This window comes from Pelodiscus sinensis, chromosome 9, assembly GCF_049634645.1.
Source record: "Pelodiscus sinensis isolate JC-2024 chromosome 9, ASM4963464v1, whole genome shotgun sequence".
NCBI lineage: Eukaryota > Metazoa > Chordata > Testudines > Trionychidae > Pelodiscus > Pelodiscus sinensis.
The window spans coordinates 16728780-16752500 of NC_134719.1; the positions used below are offsets into that span (position 1 = coordinate 16728780).

Consider the following 23721-nt stretch of genomic DNA (forward strand, 5'->3'; position numbering starts at 1 on the left):
AAATGTCCCTTCATTCCCTATTAGAGACCCCTTTCTTTTCAACAGTAACTAACTAACAGGGTGTGTCCACACTACAGTGTTATTTCAAAATAGTTATTTCAAAATAGCTTATTTCGAAATAACACGTCTACACACAAAATGCATTCGAAATAGCGTTTCCACACTGAGTGGATGCTGAATCGCATTTAAGCCTGACCGGAAATAGTTCCGGCAGGGCACCAGGTCAGGACTTACTGTGTGGGGGCTGCTGCCTGCGACTATCTGAGGTCTGTGCTTAAAGGGACCCCCCCGGACAGCCAGTTCTCAGGTTTCCCTGCTTGCTTGCCTACCTCAATGAGGGACAGTAAAGCAATTTGTCTCTGCGTGCTCTGGTTGCCCTCACTCAGGACACCACAGCACTCTGCAACATGGAGCCAGAGCTGCCCCTGGGCACTCTGGTGCTTCTCTTGGGATGCGTTGCTGTGAGCCTGGCTGCACTTTCTGCAGGCTGCTATCTGGGAGGTCTATCGGGGGGGCTGTCAGTATCCAGGAGGCCCTGCGGGAGAGCTTCCACCGTGAGGAGCACTGTGAGCCTCCCTGGTCTGCCCCACTGGGGGCTTGTGCCTCATTCCTCCCTCACCCCCCTTCCTGATGTCAAATAAAATACATGTATTTTCATGAACACAAACTCTTTATTTAACAAAACTGGGGGGAGGGAATGAAACTCTGGTGAGACTGGGGAAAGGAGGCGGGAGAAGGGAGAAGAGAGGGTGGGAGAGGAGAGGGGGAAACCTGAGAGGAGGGAGCTGGAGGGGGGAAGAAGGAGGAGGGGAAGCTCAGGGTTGGGAGTCTCACTGGACCAACTTGATTGTTATGCAAACCTGCTCCTGGGTTCGCATGTGGCCTTTGGTGGCCAGGCTGGCAGCTATCCTGCCAAAGACGGCCGCGTTCCTCCTTCTAGTGTGGAGATCATGGATATTTACAATAAAATGTAAACAAAAATGGATCTGGAATATTTCAACAGATTCACATTTGTTCTAGGATCTATAGAGACATTTTCAGTTCTTAGTCTTATAACTTATAAAGAAGGCCTATGATTTAAATATCTTATCTAATTTAATTTTAATGATAGACCTTTCGTTGTATATTTATGATGGGAAAACTTGCATAGAAAACTGTTATTATTAACACACCTGGTGAAGATGCTATTGTGTCCTTTAGTCTACCCTAATAGTGTGGCATTCAGAACCAACTGTACAAATTTGTTAGAAATTAGTAGTAATTTTCAACTACCTATTGCTCATACCTCCAACTTCTATTTATTGTTCTTTCTTCCATGTTGGTGATTTAAGTAATTGCCTCAAAATTCATTTACATAAACCTCTATTAAGGAAAGGGGGACAAAAATGAATGCAAAGGAATCTTTTGAAGGAGCAAGGGGAATTAATTATAATTCTGTGCTAGTTCTTGGGAAAAGAAGTGCAGTCCAGGCTAAATTCCAGGTTGGCTACTTAGGAAAGAGTAAATTTTCTACTTGTATTTCCAATGAAATATAGGTCTTATTCCTGGCCTTAAATCTTTTTCTGATCCCTCTTGGTCAGATTTCTTGCAACCTTTGTTCCATAACCTCTCTTCTCTATATTCCTGGTAAATTTGATCTGTTACCATGGATTTAATCGTGTCTATGTTAATGCTCCTGCATTCACTTCACTACCCATAATGTTTCACCTTTGGTAGTCCTCATCTCTATCTCTATCTCTATACATGGTTTTCCTATACTATACTAGGACTCCGAATTTTATAAATAGACAAATACAACTAAGCTAGTGTCATTATTTTTCCAGTAATAGAAATGTAGCCGTGTTAGTCTGGTGTAGCTGAAGCAAAATGCAGGGCTATGTAGCATTTTAAAGATTAACAAGATGGTTTATTAGATGATGAGCTTTCGTGGGCCAGACCCACTTCCTCAGATCAAATAGTGGAAGAAAATAGTCACAACCAAAGGTATATATGGTTGTGACAATTTTCTTCCACTATTTGATCTGAGGAAGTGGGTCTGGCCCACGAAAGCTCATCATCTAATAAACCATCTTGTTAGTCTTTAAAGTGCTACATAGCCCTGCATTATTTTTCCATGTTGCCCAGAAAGCTTATTAAATAAGTCTTGAAACTTAATAGTTCAAGATCCTAACCTCTACCAGTCTTATTTTCTGTTCAGAGCTCATTGTCCCAGTGAAAAAATGGCGAAGGCTCAGAAAGAAGACCTAATGACTTGTGACACACTGTTTTGGAAAGCATGCTAGTATATTTCCTGAGTCCGGCACTGGCAAGTTCACAGGTTGTCCTCATCTCTGAAGGTTCCTGTACAGTGGTGACACAAGTTAAATTACGAAGTTACTAGAAATTAATGTTTTTCTGTAACTACTGGGGACTTTAATTGGAAACTATGTTAATTGCATAGTAATTCTCTTTACTTCTCCTGAATACTGTGCAATCAATTTGTGTCATCACTGTTGCTGCTGCTGCCTTCAAACACAAGCCAACTGTGCATTAGTTACTCACACACACAGCAGTGGTCTATATTCTTAAACAGGTTATACAAATCATTGACTGATTAGGTACTTGCTTTCTTGATGGAACTAGCCTCTCTATCATAGAATTTGGCAAATATGGCCATATTGTAAATAGATCTGTTCTTTCCCCACCCAATAACTTTCTGCTGTTTCCCTTCTTTTCTTAGGAGGGTTTTTTTCAGTATCTTATACCAGCAGGAGTCCTCTCTGCCAGAGCTTTGGGTAACTAGCTGAGACTTAGCCTTCTGCATCTAGCAAATGCATATGCCTCCATTTATTAAAGTGAAGTCTTGGGGTTGTCTTCCACAAATCTCTAGATTAGTTAGTGACCAAAACCCCTTTTGCCACCAGTTTTCTAAGAAATCCTGGTTATGATGGCCCATGTGTTTGTCATCACTTGTGAACCAGACTAGTGGTGACAAACACCAAGGCAGAAGTGAGCTTGAAAGAAGGACTAAGATTCATATCGTGGATACTCTCTGATTATGAAATGACCATAGAAATTAGTGTGGGTAGGGTAGCTGTGTATTGTTTTTACAGCAATCAAGTACGTTAGGTGTGGATGGTTGGATCCTGCTCTCTAATCTTGTTAAGCAAATGATTTTTTCAGCCCAAGGAAAGTCTAGGTAATTTTTAAGCTCGCCTAGACAAAAGATGTGCATTGAAATCATGATGCAACCTTATTTGCTGAAAATGTGGCTTACATGGGAAGCATGTTTGTAAGTTACATTAATTACAGTAGAGAATGGGCTTACTCTGAGACCTGATTTATTTCCAGGAGTTATGGATGTCATGTTAACTCTAATGATGAGTGAATTATGAAAGGCGAATGATAGCGGAATGAACAAACTGTGTGTGTGTGTGTGTGTGTGTGTGTGTGTGTGAGAGAGAGAGAGAGAGAGAGAGAGAGAGAGAGAGAGAGAGAGAGATGAAGCAAATAGTCTATGGCTGCAGCAGACTGTGCTTGATTATTTTAGTGTCTCCCCAATCCATGCATTTTCCATGATTAGGACATGATTTTTAAAATGTGTCCATTCTTCCCAGTTACTGGACAACTATACTCTGATCAGGCACTGAACCCTCTGAGTGTAGGATGACAGTATATATTGTATAACAAAATTTTACTTTGTAGTTTGGTAGTGAACACCTTACTGATAATGAAATCAAACTTACACTAAGGGCTGTTTATACCTCTCTGGCAGTGTAAATTAGTTACACCAATTTACACTATCATGGCCATGTAAAATAGTCTTAAGTTATGTCTACACTGGAGACCTTTCAGCAATGCAGCTGCAGTGATACAGCTATGCCATTGTAAGGTCTCCTATGTAACTACTCTATACCAATGGGAGAAAATGCCCCAGTCCGTTTAATTAAACCACCCCCAATGAACAGCAGTAGCTATATTAGTGGTAGAGTGTAAAAAGTTTTACCAACAAAAGTGCTAGTGTAGACGTAGCCTTAGTGTAAATGAAAATCAGGACCTTGAGTAGTTTTCATTAGACTGTGTAAGACTGGTCACCTCCATCAGATAGTGTTTTGGTTTCCTCATTAGATGAGCAGAGCTTTATAAATAAAAATCTCTTTCCCAAGTTGCAAGCAATCCATGGGTAGTCATAATTATTTAAGTCTACCATGTGAACAATGAAAAGGCCTTTTCGTAATGGTCGCAAAATCTCTTCTTATGTGAAAGCTCTTAGATGTTTATTCACGTACACATTCACAATGGTTTTTCTGCATATGGTCTTTCAAATAAAAACATTCTGTTTATTAATAAAAGCTGTCATAATTTCCATCAAAACAAATCAGCAGTTTTTTGTTCTTTGTTTAAAGCAAAAAGATCCACAAATGTTTAGTAATTTTTAACTATTTGTAGAGTATGTGTGCATATGTTGAAAACTAGGGCTTTGTGAGTTCTGTACTTACATATACAGTCTTTCCTTTTGTTTTCTTTAAGAACTAATCCTATAAATTGATCTGCTCAAGAGAACCTCTGTGTCTGTAAAGAGATCCATTTAAGTTATTGAGTATGTAGGCAGGCTAAGAGACTGCACATGTAAAGCAGCTTGCAAAGAACTGATTAGTTCTCAACAGATAAGGTTATCTAACTTACTACTTCTGAGTAAAGATTGCAGGTTTGAGTTCCTGTCCTTAGGCAAAAAGAGACGGTAAGAGTTGGCAATGGAACTGCAGTCCCAATGTTTCTGCAGAGTGATATTCAGTGAATGCCTACAATTGTTTTATTTGCATATGCTGACTCAGTGGAGTTACATTGCTTAGATTCTGTTTTTCAGGAAGTTTCAGGGAAGGTAGGAATTGTTGCTCTGCATCAGTCAGTGGCTGTCTTAATTAAATAAGCAAGATGATCTTCATTTTTTAAATGTAAATGTCAATTCCACTTAAAGAAAATTAAAAACCACTACAAAATAATGCAAGGAGAGCAATGTAGGATGCTTGAATTAGCACACTTATTTATTTAATTGTAGAAAAAGTGGGAAGTTTCCTGTTTGGTTTCTGCTGTCTGTGCTAACAATGAGGTTGATTACCGGTAATAAATAAACTTCAAATAAGAAGAAAAATCCCTCTATATAAATCGAATGAAACGTTTCAAAAGAACGTTATTAAAAAGCAGGAGAAATAATTTTCCTAAATTATTATATAATAAACTGGCCAACTTTAATCCTGAAACTGGATCAATTGTGAGTTTACTTGCATTGTAAGGCTAGCTGCTCTGTTTTTTTTAAGTGTCTCTTTAAAGCCTGCAATGTGGGCATCGGTTCCAATACTGCTGTGCTTTCTGCTCCTAAAAATAAATGAAATAATCTGACAGTTGTCTGCTTCAAGATTTACCAGCACCCTCAGGTTTATAACAGACTAATTTGAAATGATGCATGGGTTTTTAAATCTACACAGTATTGTGATAATCCATGTGTATACACTATACAGTGGTGACTGTGTATCCTAAATTAAATTAGAAATGACCTGAACCGAAAGGTGTGGATCAGAATTTCGTAACCCTCTATAAGGAGCAGAATCCAAATCCTGGCTCTGAACATGCCAATTTTTGCCAGTGTTTTGGGATGTTGGGTTTCAACTGACAACAGAGACAATCATGGGCACTGAACTGAATCTAGATTTTGTTTTCAGCCCTATTTCTCCTTCCAATGGGCTGGGTAAGAAGACATTAAATTTTACTGCTGCAGTGAAAAGCAGGATGAAGTATTTGCAAAACACGGCAAGCTGATGTCTTGCAAATATATGAAGTTCTTTGGCCTTCACAACTCAACCAGTGGTTTGTTGTTTTCATGCTAATACAAATTCTTGTATTAATAAGAGCATGGCCTTGGGTTTTTTCATCCGTATGGGAAAAAGTTACTTGTCTGGTGGTAAACAAAGAACAGAAGAATTGATTCACTGTCTTCAATTTTAAAAAGATGGTATGAAGCAATAGTGGAGCAATTTTAATTGTAACTATGTAACACTTGCAATCAGTAAGATCATTTGTGTTCTGTTTTTAGGAATCGGGGTACTAAAGAGTACATAGAGCATTAGAAATGCAAAACATGACCGCATGTTCTCAGGATTTTGTCAGTGTTACATGAAAGAGCGTTTGTGCTGGGATGCTCAACTCTGAGGGTATTCTCTGTTTAGTGTGTATTTACAGAGATGTATGAATATTTGATTAATGAGTCATGGTCTCTGGAGAAATTTAATAACTCTACTGCTGTACAAAGCCAGCTCCTTAACTGTTAACACAGCTGCCAATAGTGTCATTGACACTGAAGCCCTTTCTGCATCTAATATATTCTGTGGAGTAAATTCCTTCGTTACAAGGGGATCTGTGGGACACATTATTCAGTTATCTGTTTTGAACTGTTACAGGCTCAATTTACAGATCTTGATTTGTAAAGATTTTTCCAGTGGAAACAAGCAGTGACACATGAGCTGTAAAACAGCAGTTTCATGCGGTTATGTTTTTACAAAAGTTAGTTGGAAGGTCAGATTTACAAAGTGGTGTTTTTAAAAACTTCTCTATAATGAGATCTGGGTTCAAAGTTTTATTATCTACAACATTAATACAAAGCCTGTATACTATAAAAGTATGTGTAACAAAAGAATGAACTATAAATGTGGAAGTTGGTGGTGATGTGTGTATAATTATCTGTATGTGTACAATCCAAGAAAATAAAAACTGTATTTAGCAATACTTAAAAAATAAAAGGAACTTGTGACTGGAGACTCTTTCTTCTAATCCTTACTCACCTGAGGGATGACTCTGGTGAGAGGAGACTATTTTTGATGTCATTTTCAGTGTGAGGTGCCAGTTGCCTCTTTTTTTTTTTTTTTTTTTGGTCAGGGCAAATTCATTATTAAATTTTTTGAGCACTTTTCCAGACATAATTCACTCTAATTTTACCATTTTCTCCATTTTTATTTCTAATATCTGTGAAGAGATCAGTTCTCACTTACAAAGTTACGTGGATATTTTAGTGGTGTTACTTCAGTTAAACTACTTTAAATAATAGGGGAAAATGTCAAAAAAAGATAAATTTAGTGTTGAGGCTTTCACTGGAAGCTTTAACTGCAGGTTAGAATTATACGTGCTATGCAGAATTTCCTGCAACACTTCTCCTTAGGGCCACAATGCATTACAGCAGACGTATAATGAAGCTGCTATAAAATCTCTGGTAATTAAGGGGGATTTGACAGTAATTGCAACAGTGAATCAACTTAATTATTACCTGCTTCAAAGAGAGCTAACCTGATGTTATAATCTAACCTTTTCTACTTTTAAAATGAGAGATTAAGCAAGTATATGTAGCATTTAAGAATTAAATCTGTTGAGATAGAATTCTATTAATATACTTTATTATATTATATATACTATATTATATAGTGTTTGTGTATATAAAGTTCTCCTTTAGCTGCTGTGTACATATATTAATAAAAATCAGCTAAAGGAGAACTGTCATCCAATGAATTATAAACACACTATATTCATATAATAAACAGATTTAGCCCATGTCTCTGATGCAATCCTCTTCTCTTTGACTGTTGACAGAATAGGGACCTATATACATGTTACAAAATGCTACAACCCATGCACGTCTGGTTCCTCGAAGAGCCTTGTAAAGGAGACACGATCAAGGTATTGAATTTACGGTCTGAATTTTAAGCAAACTATGCTGAAATATATTTCAGATACCAAAAGCAAGGGGAGACTGGCTTGAAGATGTCACAGTACTTTTTACACTCCTGCTGTGGCAATACTGTGAGATGCGATGTAGCTTTTACAAATAATCTGTAGTATTGAAATGCAAGTGTGCACAGAATAGTTAAGACTTTCCTTTGGTGAAAAAATTGGTTGATCTTTTTGGTGATGTGTAATCTGGCTGCATTTTGGAAGGAAGACTGTTGTCAGAGGAACATATTTTAACTTCCTCTTTGATAGTTTATCCCGTTCCAGTATAATGACACGGTCAGCAAACAACAAAGTAATTGTTGTTTGTAAGCCCCTTGAGGCTGGAACCTGTCTGCTCAATAGCCCAAAGAGTTCTAATCTCCTTACCTTCATAAGCTTTTCACATAAACATCAAGGGAAAAGTAGACCCTATACAGGCAGTATGAGCTCCCTGTTGGTCATATATCGTAACTTTTGGGAAGATAAGTTCAAATCCTGGCTGGGTCAACTCAGATTTCCACCTTTCAAAGGAAATACTGAGTTTCATGTAGTTAACCAAGAGTGGGTATTTAACAGACAAAAAATGGAGGCCTCTTCTGCATAGATTTTAAAGATCTTGCAGTATCTCACATAAGACAAGAGGGTATTAACTTAGTTTTTACTCCCTGCCTCTCTTGCAGGGTGCTGGTGCCATAGCATCTTACCACTACTTGTTTGTTTTGCCACTGTAGCCCTCAGTTTTCAGTAGTTTGATAGCTTGACCATTTCAAATGGCCAACAGCTGACAACTTTCTGAACCCCGTTAGCAGTTCCAAGGTTTATGTAAAAATGCCAGTTTGTCATGCACATACAAGGAACTTAATGTAACTGCATGACACTAAAAGAGGAAGTGTGTGATATTGCTGTTCTGAAACAACCATTCTCTGGGACCTGTGATATTAGCAGAATGCAGTAGTTAAATCTGTGTCCTTCAAATAAGACTTAAAATACTATCATGCATTTAATTGTGTTGTACAATAGAAGTAACTGCAACAGCTTGTTTGATGCTACATCTACGCTACAGTCTGGATCAACACTCTGAGATTGATCCACTGCCGGTTCATTTAGTGGGTCTAGTGAAGACTTGCCAAAACATCCAATCTCCCGTTGACCCTGTTACTCTATCCCAGGTGAAAAGAGTAAGAGAAGTCGACAGGTGAGGTTCTCACGTCGACCACCTGCAGTGTAGATCCCCCAGTAACTTGACTTACGGTGTGTCGACTCCAGCTACGTTATTCACATGGCTGGAGTTTTGTAGCTTAAAACTTAAGACTTTCTGCTGTAGTGTAAATGTTACCTCAGTTTCAGAGTTCTAGTGCTATTGCTGCTTAATAACTGGCAATTAAAAAAATTATACTAGTCTATGCTTTCTGTTTAATAAAGGAATAACGCCTTAACCTTTGCTCTGGCAGTCTGTAGTCACCATGGCTACAAAACTACTAGGGCCTGCAGGTTACAGATAAGGTCCTGTGGCAAAATAGTAACAGTAGCATAGCCTAAGCTGTGAAAGCTCCTTTCGCTAGGGAGAACTGAGCCACAATCCCTGTGGTGTCTGATATTCATAGCTGGCCCTGAAGCTTCCTTCTCATGGGATTGGATAATTCCCAGCCTGGAAATCCCTTTCCCATGCCTAGTATCAGAGGGGTAGCCGTGTTAGTCTGAATCTGCAGAAGCAGCAAGGAGTCCTGTGGCACCTTATAGACTAACCAAAGTGTTGGAGCATAAGCTTTCGTGGGCAAAAACACACTTCGTCAGATGCATGCCAAAACATCCATCTGATGAAGTGGGTCTTTGCCCACAAAAGCTTATGCTCCAACACTTTGGTTAGTCTATAAGGTGCCACAGGACTCCTTGCTACTTTTCCCATGCCTGTCAATCAGCAAAGAGTACAGGAACCTGATCAAGCTCCCACATGCCCTGTAAGGGCTATTATGCTGTGCCATAATATGCTCCAAGAACCATCTGATGCACCACCTAGCCAAGTGGCCTTGTTTATTTTATTTATATAAAATCTTGGTGTCCCCCATCAAGTGGCAGGGGCACCTCATGGCATTAAAAAAGTTCACGGGTGGCTCTGTGGCACAGTGCTGGTGCTTATTAATTGCCATCATCTGCCACAGATTGCAGTTCAATGCCTGATTAAACCATGGGGCCTTTCGCTCTGCCCTAAAAGGCATCGCTTTCCAGGCTCTGGGAGATCATTGGAAGAAGAGTATTCGAAACATGAAGATACCTTGCTGAGAGACCTAGAAAGGATTATCACAGAAATGGACCTTATATGTGCCCCAGTCTTTAACAATGTGCAAAAAGGGGCGATGTCTTCAGATACAAGGGTTCCAAACTGCCCAAGAGATTCAGAAGAAATCTCAATTATAGCCTTTCCAAAGTGTAGTCATAATATAGGTAGGAACCTATATTCAGCAGTCATAACTACTGTAAAATTCACCCTAGCCTGTAACTTGGTAGCAGGCACTGGAAACTTTAGAACATTTCCTAGAATTTGCTTGTGCAACGCAAAAGCTAAATATGTGATAAGATGCTTTTGGTCTCTTCAGGAGCATCAGTGGCTTGCTGCTCATAGATTCATGGGGGGAATTGGCAGACTTTTTACATAACAAATTTTCATGGGTGCCTTTTGCTATTTTTACAATGCATTTTAACATAAATGAGAGATTAACATAGGAAAAAGTACTTCAGGAGCCTGCTCAGTAACTATTTTTTTCATAACGTTTTAATGGATTCAGGGTTGAGCGCTACTAAAATATGGATTTATTAGAAATGCTCTATGCATTTCAATGGCCTTTTTTCTCATGAATCTGGATATTTTACATTATTTCAGTAGAGCTGACCCTCTGATTCATTAGAAAGGCTCCAATATAACCAATGGACCATATCTAATGATTCTGGTTTTACAGCAAATCCAAGGGTCAGCTGTACTGAAAACAATGGTGCTAACCCCTAGGTTTATTAGAAAAATGCTTCAGTGTCTCAATGGAGCATTTCTAATCAATCGGATAAATAGGAATCCTGTACCGATCCCCATCCCCCAAAAAACCTTCTTTCACCCTTCCTGGGTGAAATAGATGCATGGATTTGTTGTTATTGGGACCTTTAAAAATATCGTGGGTGCAATAGGACTTTGTTATTCTTTCCAGTGAAATTCCCTCTCTTCTGTATACAGTGCTCTGTGAGGTAGAGAAGTGAGTATTCTTCATTGCTTGGAAGAGGAAACCAAAGCACAGAGAAGTTATGTGAGTTACTCTGATTAGAACTTGTGAGTTCTTGGTTTTGTAATCAAGCAAATGGTTGGAGCACACTCCTCTCTCTGCCCTAGTGCCCTCTTTCCTGGACATTGCAGTAGGAAAAGCAGCCCAGCAGCAAGCATCACCAATGGCCATTCCTTCAGCAAGTTCATCCCAGTTCAGCTTTTAGCTATTGCTATATATCAGACCCTTAGGGAGCTGCACGTCTTTCACCTCTTCCCCAAATGGCCTATGTCCATTGAAAAACTCTATTGAAATTCATGAAGTGTCCATCATGTTCAACCAATGGAAAGATGCGAGGGCACCTCTCTTCACTGGGATGTGCAGTAGACTTGTTCCCCTGAAGTGTGGCCCCACCTTTGTATGGGAATTTGGGGTGATAATTGTAGCTGTATGGGCTGGAGAGGGGGAGATCCCAACCCCCTCTTTTTGGGTTGCCTCATGACCATCCTCTCTGGACTATTGTTCCCCTGTATTCCTGATAGTCCGTATCTGAGGATGGAGAACTCCAATACCCCATCATAATGTGTACACTTTCTCTCTCAAAGCTTGATTAGGTGGGATTTGAGTGAAAGAACACACATCATTTTCTCCTCCCTCATCTTCCCAAACAGCATTCTTTCCTGGGAAGTTGAGATTCTGATATCATGTGACTCCAGGAGCAGGTGCCCTAGTCATGGGCCTAGAAAGCCTATATATTAATCCAGCCATTAAGGCAAAATTGTATGGCTATGTCTACACTGTGCCCGTTTTGCCCAAAAAATATGCAAATGAGGCTCTGCTTTTGCGGAAAAAATGCGGAAGAACGGCTCTTGCGGAAGAGGGGGTTTTGCGCAAAAAGGAGCCATGTAGATGACTCCTTTTTGTGCAAAAGCCTCTTGCACAAACACACCTTGTTGTGTAGACATACCCTCGATGCGGTAAGACATCTTATCTGCCTATGGTTACTGAGATGGTTACTGAGATGAATGAGAGCATCCTTAATTTCCTTGTTCCATGGCACTTTTGTTCTCACAACAGAAGTTTATGCTTCCAGTTAAGTTATCCTTTAACTGGTAAGGCCTTTACAGAAAAATGTAGATTCTGGTGGGAATCCATTTGGTCTGGGGGATTATAGCAAAGATGGTAATGTGATTTCAAGTCTTTTCCTGCCCTAGAGGCATTTGCAAAATCACCAACAGGCAACCTCCCCCTACCCACTCAAATGAGATACGGCAGTTTATCATGTCAAACCTCACTGTTGAGGGCTGTGTCTAGGGCCTCTGGCTGTCAGAGGCAGGATTTCATCTTGGGGTCCCTAAGGCAGAATAGAAAGCCTCAAATGTTCATTTATGTTGCTTATTGCCTGGCCAAACCTGTGTGTGCTTAATAAAGTTTTAAAAGCTGGCCCATGCATTAACAGGATGCAGAAAAATACTCAAGTTAAAATATTAAATAATTTTTTTTCAACAAAAATGCATTTCACTTGCCTTTGCAGTAGGTACCTATATGAAAGCTTCCTTCAGGAGTATTAGTTATTGAAATGAATTTCTCTTATGGAAACTTTGGAAGCAGTCCAATTTGAGATAAATATTAAAATATTATTTAACAGATCTAGTTCATAGGCAACTACATAGAGGTGTGTGTGTGTCTAATAAAATGTGTGTGTACATATATATACACACACACGCATACACTATAAAGTGTATAAAGTTTGTTTGTATATATGTATATTCAAGTTATATCTGTAAGTATTTATATGTGTATATATAAAATAACCACACACATACATACATAGCTATATATCCATGTTCCAAATGTGTGTATATTTGAGTTGTATATGTTTTTTATTTCTTGTAGATTTAGAAGAATTAAATCTTTATTTGTTAAACACCGGAGAACATCAATTTCACCATATATATACACAGCAACAGAAAAAAAATTACATCAATTTACAGCTAAGCAAAGTAAGAAAAATGCTGCTTGAAAACTTAACAGAGTTTGATTTAAGGATATTAACTTTATGTACATCATATGCCAAAATATACAATTAGTGTTTTAATAGCTTTAAAGCTTTAACTTTTTGAATTTCAGCATCTAATGTTATTAAATAATTGTCTGACCTCTCTATCTGGCTCCCCTCCATGATTTCCCACTTTGAAACTTTAGATTTTTAAAAATAGGAAAAAACGCTTAAGAGCCATAATTCTGTGCTACCATGCAAATTTCAATAGATAATTAAAAAAAAAACCTTAAAAATAAACATTGATATTATCCTATCCAAATTATAAAACCATAAACATTGAATTCTGCCCAGCCTATATCTAAACACATAAACATATTATTACATATATCTTTATATACAAAGTACATTTGAGATATATTTGTGTGCATGTCATATAGAGTGAATCTGTAAAATATTACTGTTGCGTGTGTACGTATGTGTATGGTGTATGAAAATTTATGTGTAAAGTATTTGTGCAACCATAATTTAATCCTTTCTTCAAAATTTATTTCAGCTCATCATAAGAGCTCTTTGAAACAGTGTTAATTGTTTCAGAACCAACATCACTGATGATAACTCTTTTAGGAATTGTCATGTTGTCTATAAATATTTAGCAACTGGATTGCATTTGCCAGTGTAACCCTGTATTACAGATGAAGAGGTAGCATCTGCTGAAATTAAAATTGGCCACATTTTCACTGTAGCTTAATTAAATGCCAAAATTTATCTACATTAACAACAAAGTGGTGAAATTTATTGATCAATTCACATGATATAAGTTGACAAATGGCCTGAGCAATTTCCATAATTTTCTACACATGTTAAAATTTGTAATGAAAAAAGAATACTATATTAACATTAAATGTAAAATGAAAGGGATATTTTGTAATGGGAGCGAATGCCCTGGGGCAGTGTACTTTGTTTTCCATGCCTTGTCCAGGCCTAGGCTGCTTGAGCTGTGTACAGATGGGTCTCTGACAGACCTACAGCTGTTCTCCTAATTGTCCATTAAGTGTTCTATTGATTCTCTGATTCAAAGTACATGTCTTTCAGCTCAAGCTATCGTGTGAAGTGGCAGGCACATTCCTTGCAGAATGACAGAGCTGCTTGAAACCTAAAAATGTGGGCTGCCAGTTTCAATTGAGGATACTGCTTTCAAAGGAAAAGGCTTGCTTAAAGGAGCTTTGTAATAGCTGGTTAGGTTTTAGTTTCTAAACTTTTAGCATCAATCAATTAAAGCAGCAGCAACATGAAGAGTTTTAATTTCCTCGTTAAGCATGTACAGATTGTACCTGGCTGATAAAGGACTGTGTGTGTATATCGATGCTTGCTAACAAGTGATTGGGCTTGTTTAGCTGTATGCAGATTTTTGTCCAGACCCGCTGACATGCGCAAAGATGTTCTCATTTGACTTGCAAGTTCACTTTTATCATTTATTTTTTAAAGCAAGATCATCTGCAATTCCAGATTATGCCAGTCAGAGCCCTGTTTAAAATCATTTTCCTTTAATCTGAAAAGTGAAAGATAAGAGGCATATCTGTTGCAAGGACCATAAATCTTCAAAGAAACAAATAGCCATAGATAAAACTGTAAAAGTTATTTAGTTCTCCACTGAAAGAGGTTTATTAATCTAAAATTTCCAGTCCATTGTGTCATGATTTGGTTATCACCCTGTATCTCATTTCTTGCAATTGTATGAGCCTTGTATCTCATGCAAAGAGATGATAGCCCCATAGCTTAAACTTTATCAACTGAATTCAGATATAGCTCTATCTCTAGGTATATAAATAAATAAATTGCAACATAAAAACACCCTCCTAAACCCAGAGATTTGGACTGTACCATTTGCAGATTTTTATCTAGAACTTTTTGGATTACTCATTTTTGTATATATTGATTTTGCAATTAAATATATTTAAATTTTCAGATAATATACATTTCTATAGTATAATTTTTCTATATAGAATGTGCAAACAATGAAGAACTGCATATGAACTCTGTTATAACTTACTACTTAGAAACCATCTGGTAGGTGCGCAAAATGTTAGTTTTTTCAGTAAATTGAAATTATAAAACAGGCCTGTATATTTTTCTAAATATATTTATAATTTAAGTAAGACATGAAACTGTTTCAGATAAAACTTAAAATATTGAGAATTATATCTGTTCAAGAAGATTTTTTATCCTGTATAGTTAAGGAGAAACCACTCTGCTATGAATGTTTAAGATATTCTTATTCTTTAATCATCTCCATTTTAGTTTTTGCACTGTAGCTAGCAAAATTCACAATCAGGGAAGATAACATATTACTTTGACCCATTAATCTAGTTATTCAGAGCCTTTTAATTTAAACCAGAATCTTGCTCCTTGAATTACATTACATAGTTTTTTTTTCTTTACCTTGGCCCAGTTGTCTTTGGGATGTCAAATTTACAAACAACAACAACGTATAGTTCTAAGAAGCAATTGAACTAGCCAAAAATGCAAATGAAATCTCTGCCTATGATTAACAGGCAAAAAAAAAAAAAAAGATGCATTTGAAATTTTATAACCGGAGTCTTTCCCTATCCCATAAAAAGGAATATGTGTCAAATTAAAGAAGTCATCTAGGAGGTTGTAGAATATGTTGTAAGGCATAGATTCTTGATTTAGGGATGTAAATTTCCACCTCCATGTGTATGGGGCTGTTACACCAAATTCCCTATCCATCAAGGGGACAATAAACTACTTTGTTGTTTTTACTGTCAAACAGATTGAATAAAAAAAGTCTCTTTAATGTAATCATAAACTATATATTGATACCTGCAAAACATTTTGTGAATCCACTTAGATTCCAGCACTTTCAATTATAGTGCGAGCCAGTTTTTAAAAAGATTTTTAGAAGCTTTCAACTGTAGACTTTTGTCTTGTTGAATGAACTTCAGCTACACTAAATTTTAAGTAAATTTGTGATGACTGAGCAATATACATTGGCTGAGCTAGAATCCAATAACCCACAGGACAAATTAATTTTCAACAAAAAGGGCAGAAACCTCAAGTGCCATGAGTATGGAATCTCAGTCTATCTCTCTGGAGCCATTTTTGCAAATCACTACAGCTATTCATAATCTAAATCAGTCTCCTTTAGCAGCAGAAAGATCTTTTTTCATGACAAAACAGAAGATGACATTCATTAGTGCCTAACTTGCATAAGCTACCTAAAATTTATTGGTGCTCTTATACTTATCAGGATGAGAATTCCTTTGTCTACAGCTATTGGAAAATTCCGGATGTACTACTTAAAAATATAAATTGTCACTTTTATCAGAACTTTTGGCAGTTTACTTTATTTTAGAAGTAAAACTGGTGGTTAAGGTTTTAAGACTTCCAATGGGCGTTGTTTCAATCATGGTTAATATGCACCCAGGATAGCAATACCAGTGTAAGTGAGTGGCTGTACAAAAATCCACACTTTTTAAAGAACTGCTGCTGCTTAGAGCGAGAGATGTAAACTCTGCACTGTATGGTGTATAAATACAACTTAGGGCATACAAATGAATCCTAACATTTATGGGAGAATTCATGACTGAAGCCTAGATCCACAGCTGGTGTAGATTAGTGTGGCTCTACTGACATGTAGTGGTATTATCTAGAGAAATGGAGTATCACAGTGCTTTTATTCTGGACTGCTCCCTATGCTGGAGATCTTCCAGCACACTCCTATGCCCGTTCCAACATCTCACATCCTGCAGAAACTATAGAGCTTGGCTGTGTGAATGTATTATTAGGACAGTATTAAAGAGACAAAGTGTAAATAAATGTTTTGTGGAAGCCTGGTGGTTTCTGCCCTTCCAATTTATATTCTTCATTTCTTCCCTGGGTATGGACTCTACATTCATTAGTATTGTTCCGTGCAGTCCCTGCTTTTCTAAACTTTCTAGATTTCTTTATAGTAGGTGTCTGTCCTTTTGAACGTTTGTAATGCCTCCAAATATGGTGCCATCTACAAATTTGAGCACTGGTGGATTGGGCGACAGCTAGCAGAAAGCATAGCTGCTTAATGAAGGAAAAATATTGCACCTTTGTGACAGAGGTATGAGTGATTTCCAGACCAGTAGATGTCCATGGACCACAATTTCAGAACAACTTCTCTGTTATAGCTTGAAGTAATGAAACATATATTGTGATCTTTAGGGATGCTTATTTCTGATGTAGAGTCAGTCAAGAATTTCTGCTTGCTTTTGGGCTTATCTATGTCCCATTGCCAATGGCAGCTGCCTGTGTGTATATTGGAGTGTGTGCAATGTTGGGCAGTGATGTTTGTTGTCTTTTAAAAGCTGACAATGTGACTGAGGCTTGCAAGACATGAAATGCAATCCACCAATGGATTCAAGGACTAAAACCTCTGTAATGGATAGGGGGAAATTATCGTTAAAGAGTGGTTCATAAAACATGAACAGCAAGGGCAGAGCATGTAGGCTACGTCTACACTGGCATGATTTTCCGGAAATGCTTTTAACGGAAAAGTTTTCCATTAAAAGCATTTTCAGAAAAGCACGTCTAGATTGGCAGGATGCTTTTCCGCAAAAGCACTTTTTGCGGAAAAGCGTCTGTGGCCAATCTAGACGCAGTTTTCCGCAAAAAAGCCCCGATCTCCATTTTTGCGATTGGGGCTTTTTTGCGGAAAACAGTACTATGCTGTCTATACTGGCCCTTTTGCGCAAAAGTCTTTCGGAAAAAGACTTTTGCCCGAATGGAAGCAGCATAGTATTTCCAGAAAGGCACTGACGATCTTACATGAGATCGTCAGTGCTTTTCCGGAAATTTAAGCGGCCAGTGTAGACAACTGGCAAGTTTTTCCACAAAAGCAGATGATTTTGCGGAAAAACTTGCCAGTCTAGACACAGCCTTAGAGTCTAACTCCATTAGGGCAGGGACCATTTTATTATTTTTAATACAATGGGCCCTTGGTCCATGGGTCTTAGGTGCTACCACTGTGCCAAAAAAAAAAAAAAGTAGGAATACTAAAACATTTCCTGCTTACGCCCTGTGAGGGTCAGTACATGTGCTATAGTAATGTCTCTCTTATGAACCCCACCCTCTCTTAAATGTTCTGCTACCCCCTGAAGAGTAAATCCTGTAGGCCAAATTTTAAAGAGAGGGACACTGAACAAATTTACTGAAGGATGCAGTGGATTGTTCATGACTAGAAGTCTTTAAATCAAGACTGGCTGCCTTTTTAAAAGCAATGCTGTAGCTAAAACTGTGGTTATGGGCTTGATGCTGAAATTAAATGGGTGAAGTTCTTTGATCTGTGTTACACATGAGGGTAGACCAAATGATTGGGCTGTAAACTTTTTAAATCTATTCTATCATCATACACTACCATATGCTTCCTTATCTCTGGCTTTAGTCAAAGTGGACTGGGTTATTTATATTAAAATGATAAAAATAAAATTGTGAACTGGCTTGTGTCTATGTGCACAGCTCCTCTATTCTGGATGGAAATGGCATTGCTTGACCCTATTTTGTAGACCTTGTATGGATAACAAATGATAGAAGCTCTTCTTTAGCTTCAACGGTAGGAGCTTGGTTTTGGAACCTCAAGATGGGGCTTCTATAACTACAGCCACTACGAATAGATACAAAATGTATAGCCACATCCTTATCCATATTTTAAAAATGAGCCGTGAATGTCCTGGCAAGGGAACTGTAGGAGTAGCTTTCTATCCAAGTATGACTAATATAACTTACCTCCACAGAATAGTTCTGGAGTTCAAAAGGCTGCTATGGAATCTTGATGTCTTGCTTGGCTTGGCCTGGGAGCATCACACAGTTACATCTCTTTACTTTTGGGAGGGGTAGCTATACACCGACTGTATAATCTTTCCTCTCTTGTTCCTCCTGTCCCCCTCCACAAAAAGAGGATGGTTCTAGTGGAGCCAATTTGAAAAAGGCTTCTCCTTTTTCATCCTCTGTTGAAATCATAGCCCTTTGTTTCTGACCTACTGTTTTGTTTCCAGGGAAATTCATATATATAATATGGGTCTAAAATGTAATTGTAGGAAACAGATCAATAACATGAGAATTCACTTTATGATCTCAATCCATATGCTTTATAAAAGAGGGATAAGAATGAAATGTCCTTCTCATCTTGGCATAGATTTTCAAAGTTACAATCCATATTTATGTGTAAATACCATGGCTGGAAATCAGGCCTTTTTCCCTGCAGACATGAGTGGGCTTATTTGGTCTGGTCAAATCTAATGTGCCTGTGAATGCTGGGTTTCCTAAATGAGACATGTCATTGTACATGGATGCCTAACTGAAAATCTGACTTTTTATGGACTCTACAGCATGCCTAAGATTTATATGTATTTTACTGTGCCATCCTGTCTCTTTATTATAATACTAGTCATCCAATGACTGAAATAATTCCAATTTGATTGACTAATCAGCATTGTCCTGGCCATGTTCCCCAAAGGTATGGGTTGCACTTCACTTTCTATCAAATATGTATCTGACACATAGAACCTCTTCCTAACATTCTCCTTTCTTTACTGGTGTTAAGCCTTTTGCAAGATCATTAATCTTCCAATCATGGTCAAATCTCATACGTATCAGAGGCTCAGAACCACTAGAACACAAAAATTTGGATGTTTAACCCAAATCTGAGTACTATTTGAGCAGAATCCAAGATTACAAGGTATAAACACACCTTCTTTTGTAGTCTTCCATCTTCTGAAGTTCTGGTACTAGACGAAAACTGGAAGTTCAGATGCTGGGGTGGAGAACAGGATATGCTTGGAGGCTGGCATAGTGGGATTCTTCTGAAGTTTATTTTCAGATTGGTCATACAAGAAGGAATTCTTGTTTTACTATCTGTGTTCCAATCCTGGCTTTGCCTCCGCTTCTGTGTTTTTCCCTGCTGTAAAATGGCAATAGTAGAGATGGCATGAGGCTTAGGTCTTGTCTAGATAAACATTTAATTCCTTGAAAACTGGGGATTTACATCCTGTTGCAGAATAATTATTTACATGGACTCTGTTGACAGCCATTAACAGTTTATTAATGTGCTTTGATCTAGTCCCATTTCAAAGATGACTAGATCAAAGTGCATCAATGAACTATTAATGTGCATCATCAGGGTCCCCCTGATGGACAGTTAATCTGTAGCAGGCTCGTGAAACGTTGAGTCACAGCATCTAGCTATGAACTAATTGTGCTGAGCTCTCTAAAGGCGCTATAGTATTACAGTATAGAAAAGAAAAACATTTTGGAAAAAAGGGACCACTGATAATAGCCCTCTGTGTAGAAGGTGCAAGATGAGGTGTGCAGGGAGCATACTTAATGCACTACACCTGTTCTTAAAGCCAAGGGCATTCCAAGTAGATCAGTGGTGTAAACCCTGTGTTTGTTCCTAATAGCCTCTCTTGTATTCTACAACTCAACAAAATTACTCTTATCTGACCTGATGGATTTTCTCCAGCAAAACAGCAAGCACAGCAGCATCTGGAAGTAATCGCTCTCCCCCAGAGGGAAGGATTCGGGCCTGGTGGGGAAATCCTTTAGGAAAGAGCAATTTCCTTGTTCCTGGACCTCTTTAATGTATAAGTCTCAGCTCTTCATGAAAGAGGATGATTTAGGAAGTATAAATGGATGCACTCTGGTGCGTCACTGCAGTTCAGCTACACTTCATGGTGCTCTCGCCCTAAGAACGTGGGCTACACACTTGATCAGCCAAGAGAAGCTGCTGTACCTCCACTGATATATAGTCCAAAAGGTGAAGTGCATAGCCCTTGTAACAAGAAAAGGGTCAGTTTGTGGCACCAGGGTATTAACATATTCCTCAAACCACCCTTCCAGGAAAGTTATGACACTGGAGTTAGAGCAGATCAAACCAGACCAGACCATAATGTGTGATAATTATTGTTCATTTTCAAATTATATTTCAAACACATTATATCTCACATCAGTTTGTCCTTTGATTCGAAGCTGATTGAGAATAGAACGAAATGGCTCAATTATAAAATTACCATAGCTGGATCTCTTTAAAAATGAGCCCAAATTAATTTTAGTCTGCATAATGCCAAGGAAATCTCTGCTGTAATTTGGTAATCTTTTTAGGATGGTCCTGAGGGGGTAGCATAATATAGGAAGGCAATTCTCTTACACCAGGCTTTTTGGTTTGCAAGTTTAAGTTGACATATTAGAAATGAAGGCAAGGATTTGTTTAAATTTCTTCTGGCGTGAGGCACCCATTTCCAGGAGTTGTGATTTCTCAGCACAAAGCAGGGCATAGGGAGAAGAGAAGGCTGGGGTGCTCCATTGTCCAGAATCACCTGGGAATGGTGAAATCTCTTGAAAATAGAAGTAAATAAATATATTACAATGGTTTATCCCATCTCCCTAGCCCCTCCCTTGAATCACAATGAGCTGAAAACTAATAAGTAACACTCCTGGCCCCACGATGCTCCAGCAACTCCACAATGACACGTAGAGATGGGGATTGTATCCTGAAAACCCCAATGAACCCAGAGAGCCTCTTTGACCTGCCCCTGCTAACACACCCCTAGAGACAGGCAGCCTCCAACATCTTGGGGTCAGAAGGATTCCATAAGAACCACCACGATTCCATTAGTTATTCTCCCTGCAGCTGTGTGTTACTGTTGCCTGTGCCCCAGGGGTTTAGAAAGCTCTTCGGGGAGATGACAATGCTGCTACCAGCAGTGATGCCTAGACAGATTTCTAAAGGTGCTGCTCTCAGTTCATTTATGTGGAAGTAGGAAGCCTGTAACTGATGGAGAATAAACATCGCAGTGAATGCAGGCAAAGCCTGGATTTCTGGCCCCACACATGCCCCACACCGTGTATCAGATATAATCCTTGCCCCAGCCTGCACTTGCTCCTCTCTCTCTTTTTCCCCAACAGTTCAGGAAAGTGGATGGTGCAGAGCATTAGCAATGGGATAAAAATCCTTTTGTGTCTAGATCACTGGTTTAAGTTAAATCCGATGGGGCACTATTCTCCCATTACAGGAGGCAAGCAACTCCCATTGGCTTCCGACTTCCACTGACTTCAAAGGGAATGAATTACATAATGTGGTGGGAGACCAGGGAATGAGGTTGGTAGTGACCCATCTTTGTTACTGTGTGAAGGGTATTGGTGGTCTTACCCACTTTCCAGCAGACCAAACCTCCACGAAAGTCAGAACTAGTCGACCAACACATTGTCAGTATCTGCCATTGATTGTCTGGCTCTGGATACTGGGTTGTCCTGTCTGCTTTTGCGGTGGTCCCGTCTAGGGTGAAGAAGTTTGAACTGGGTTGAACCGGTCTTATGGACAATTCACATAGGAATAAGCTCAGAATAGCACTACATGATGGCAGATACCCCTAGCAATAGTTGCTATAGGAATGCGTGAAATACATTTCATTCTTCATGTCTACCAATGGGTCACTTTTAAGGGAAAGGCCATTGTGCTAAAATTGCCATGGTTTTAGGGACTGCTTCATTTGAACTGGTTGCTTTCTGCTATCCTGATGGCACAGTGATGGCATCAGACTGTGAAACTGGCTCTCTGCCACTGTGTATGTGTTATCTCCTCTCAGCAGGGTTGCGGATTCCTTGCTCTCTGTGTATTTTTATGAGATTAGCCCATCAAAATTGTCAATATTCAACGACTCACATGTCCCCTCGTTTGTCCCAATGCATTTGAAAATCCTTAGGTATCAAGAGACATGGAATTAAAAAATATAGCAACCAAGTAAAAAACAAACCCATAACAATCAGGAGGGCTAAAACCAACCCTAGTGCAATTTTGTCAGAATAACTCCAGGGATAGAATTTAACCCACAGTCTGTCTGAATCATGTCAGTGGAAATAAAAGTGCAGCGATTGCAATAACAAATTCAGAATGTGTCACTTTCTCTAGCTAAATGTAGAGAAAAATTTAAGGCATCAAGGGATGGCCTCCAAATCTGTTGATGCCCACATAATACACGCCAGAGAAGGGATCCTGGCAAGAATTTGATTGTGTGTATCTGTGCATGTATTCTATAGGTATGTATATTAGAAATTCACAAGTATTCTCAAGGCTGTGTCAAAACATTGAGAACCTATCAATGGATGCAAAAAATAAAAAATAACAAAATAAAAAAAATCCTTGCAGCAAGGTCAGTTTTTGCAATAAACGAAATAATCCTAACCCTTTAAATAGGTGACCATGACTATGGTTAACATTCACATTTCCTTACACTTTGCAAGAGGGGAATGAGAGGTCTGATTGAACATGATACAAAAGAGCTTGCAAGTAGCACTGTTTACTAACATTTCAATTTCTATGCCTCATTTATTAGACTTAGAATAAAAAGGTTAGAGGGGTGTTTGGGATTGTCTTTAACCTTGATGATATTTCCACTGAAGCAGCATAATGCCTCTTAATTGCTTAAGTGAAGAGAACATGTTGACATGTCCTTCTTTGTGCTTAAAGCTCTGTACCTAAACCATTATGCTAATTCAAGCATTATATATACCAAAGTATTTATGGGACTGACACAAGTGATGTTGCAGGTAAAGGGCTGTGAAATGGTCTGTAAACAGAGAGAATTGATTCCAGGCCCAAAGCAATGCTGTTAAAGTCACAGACATTGAACAGCCAACCCTACAATTTCTATCCAGATTGTCAAACTGGGTCAGACGGTGTCAGCAGGGCTGCCATTA

General features: G+C 38.6%; 1 protein-coding gene across 2 annotated transcripts in view; it reads left to right on the plus strand.

Moving 5' to 3' along the window:
• ATG4C (autophagy related 4C cysteine peptidase) overlaps positions 1-23721 on the plus strand; it is a 67543-nt gene that overhangs the window by 39164 nt on the left and 4658 nt on the right. For both annotated transcript variants that reach the window (XR_012905897.1, XR_012905898.1), the window contains exons 12-14: positions 7615-7701; positions 10955-11024; positions 12876-12982. The gene's annotated coding sequence lies outside the window, so the exon portion shown is untranslated. The remainder of the gene's footprint in view (positions 1-7614; positions 7702-10954; positions 11025-12875; positions 12983-23721) is intronic.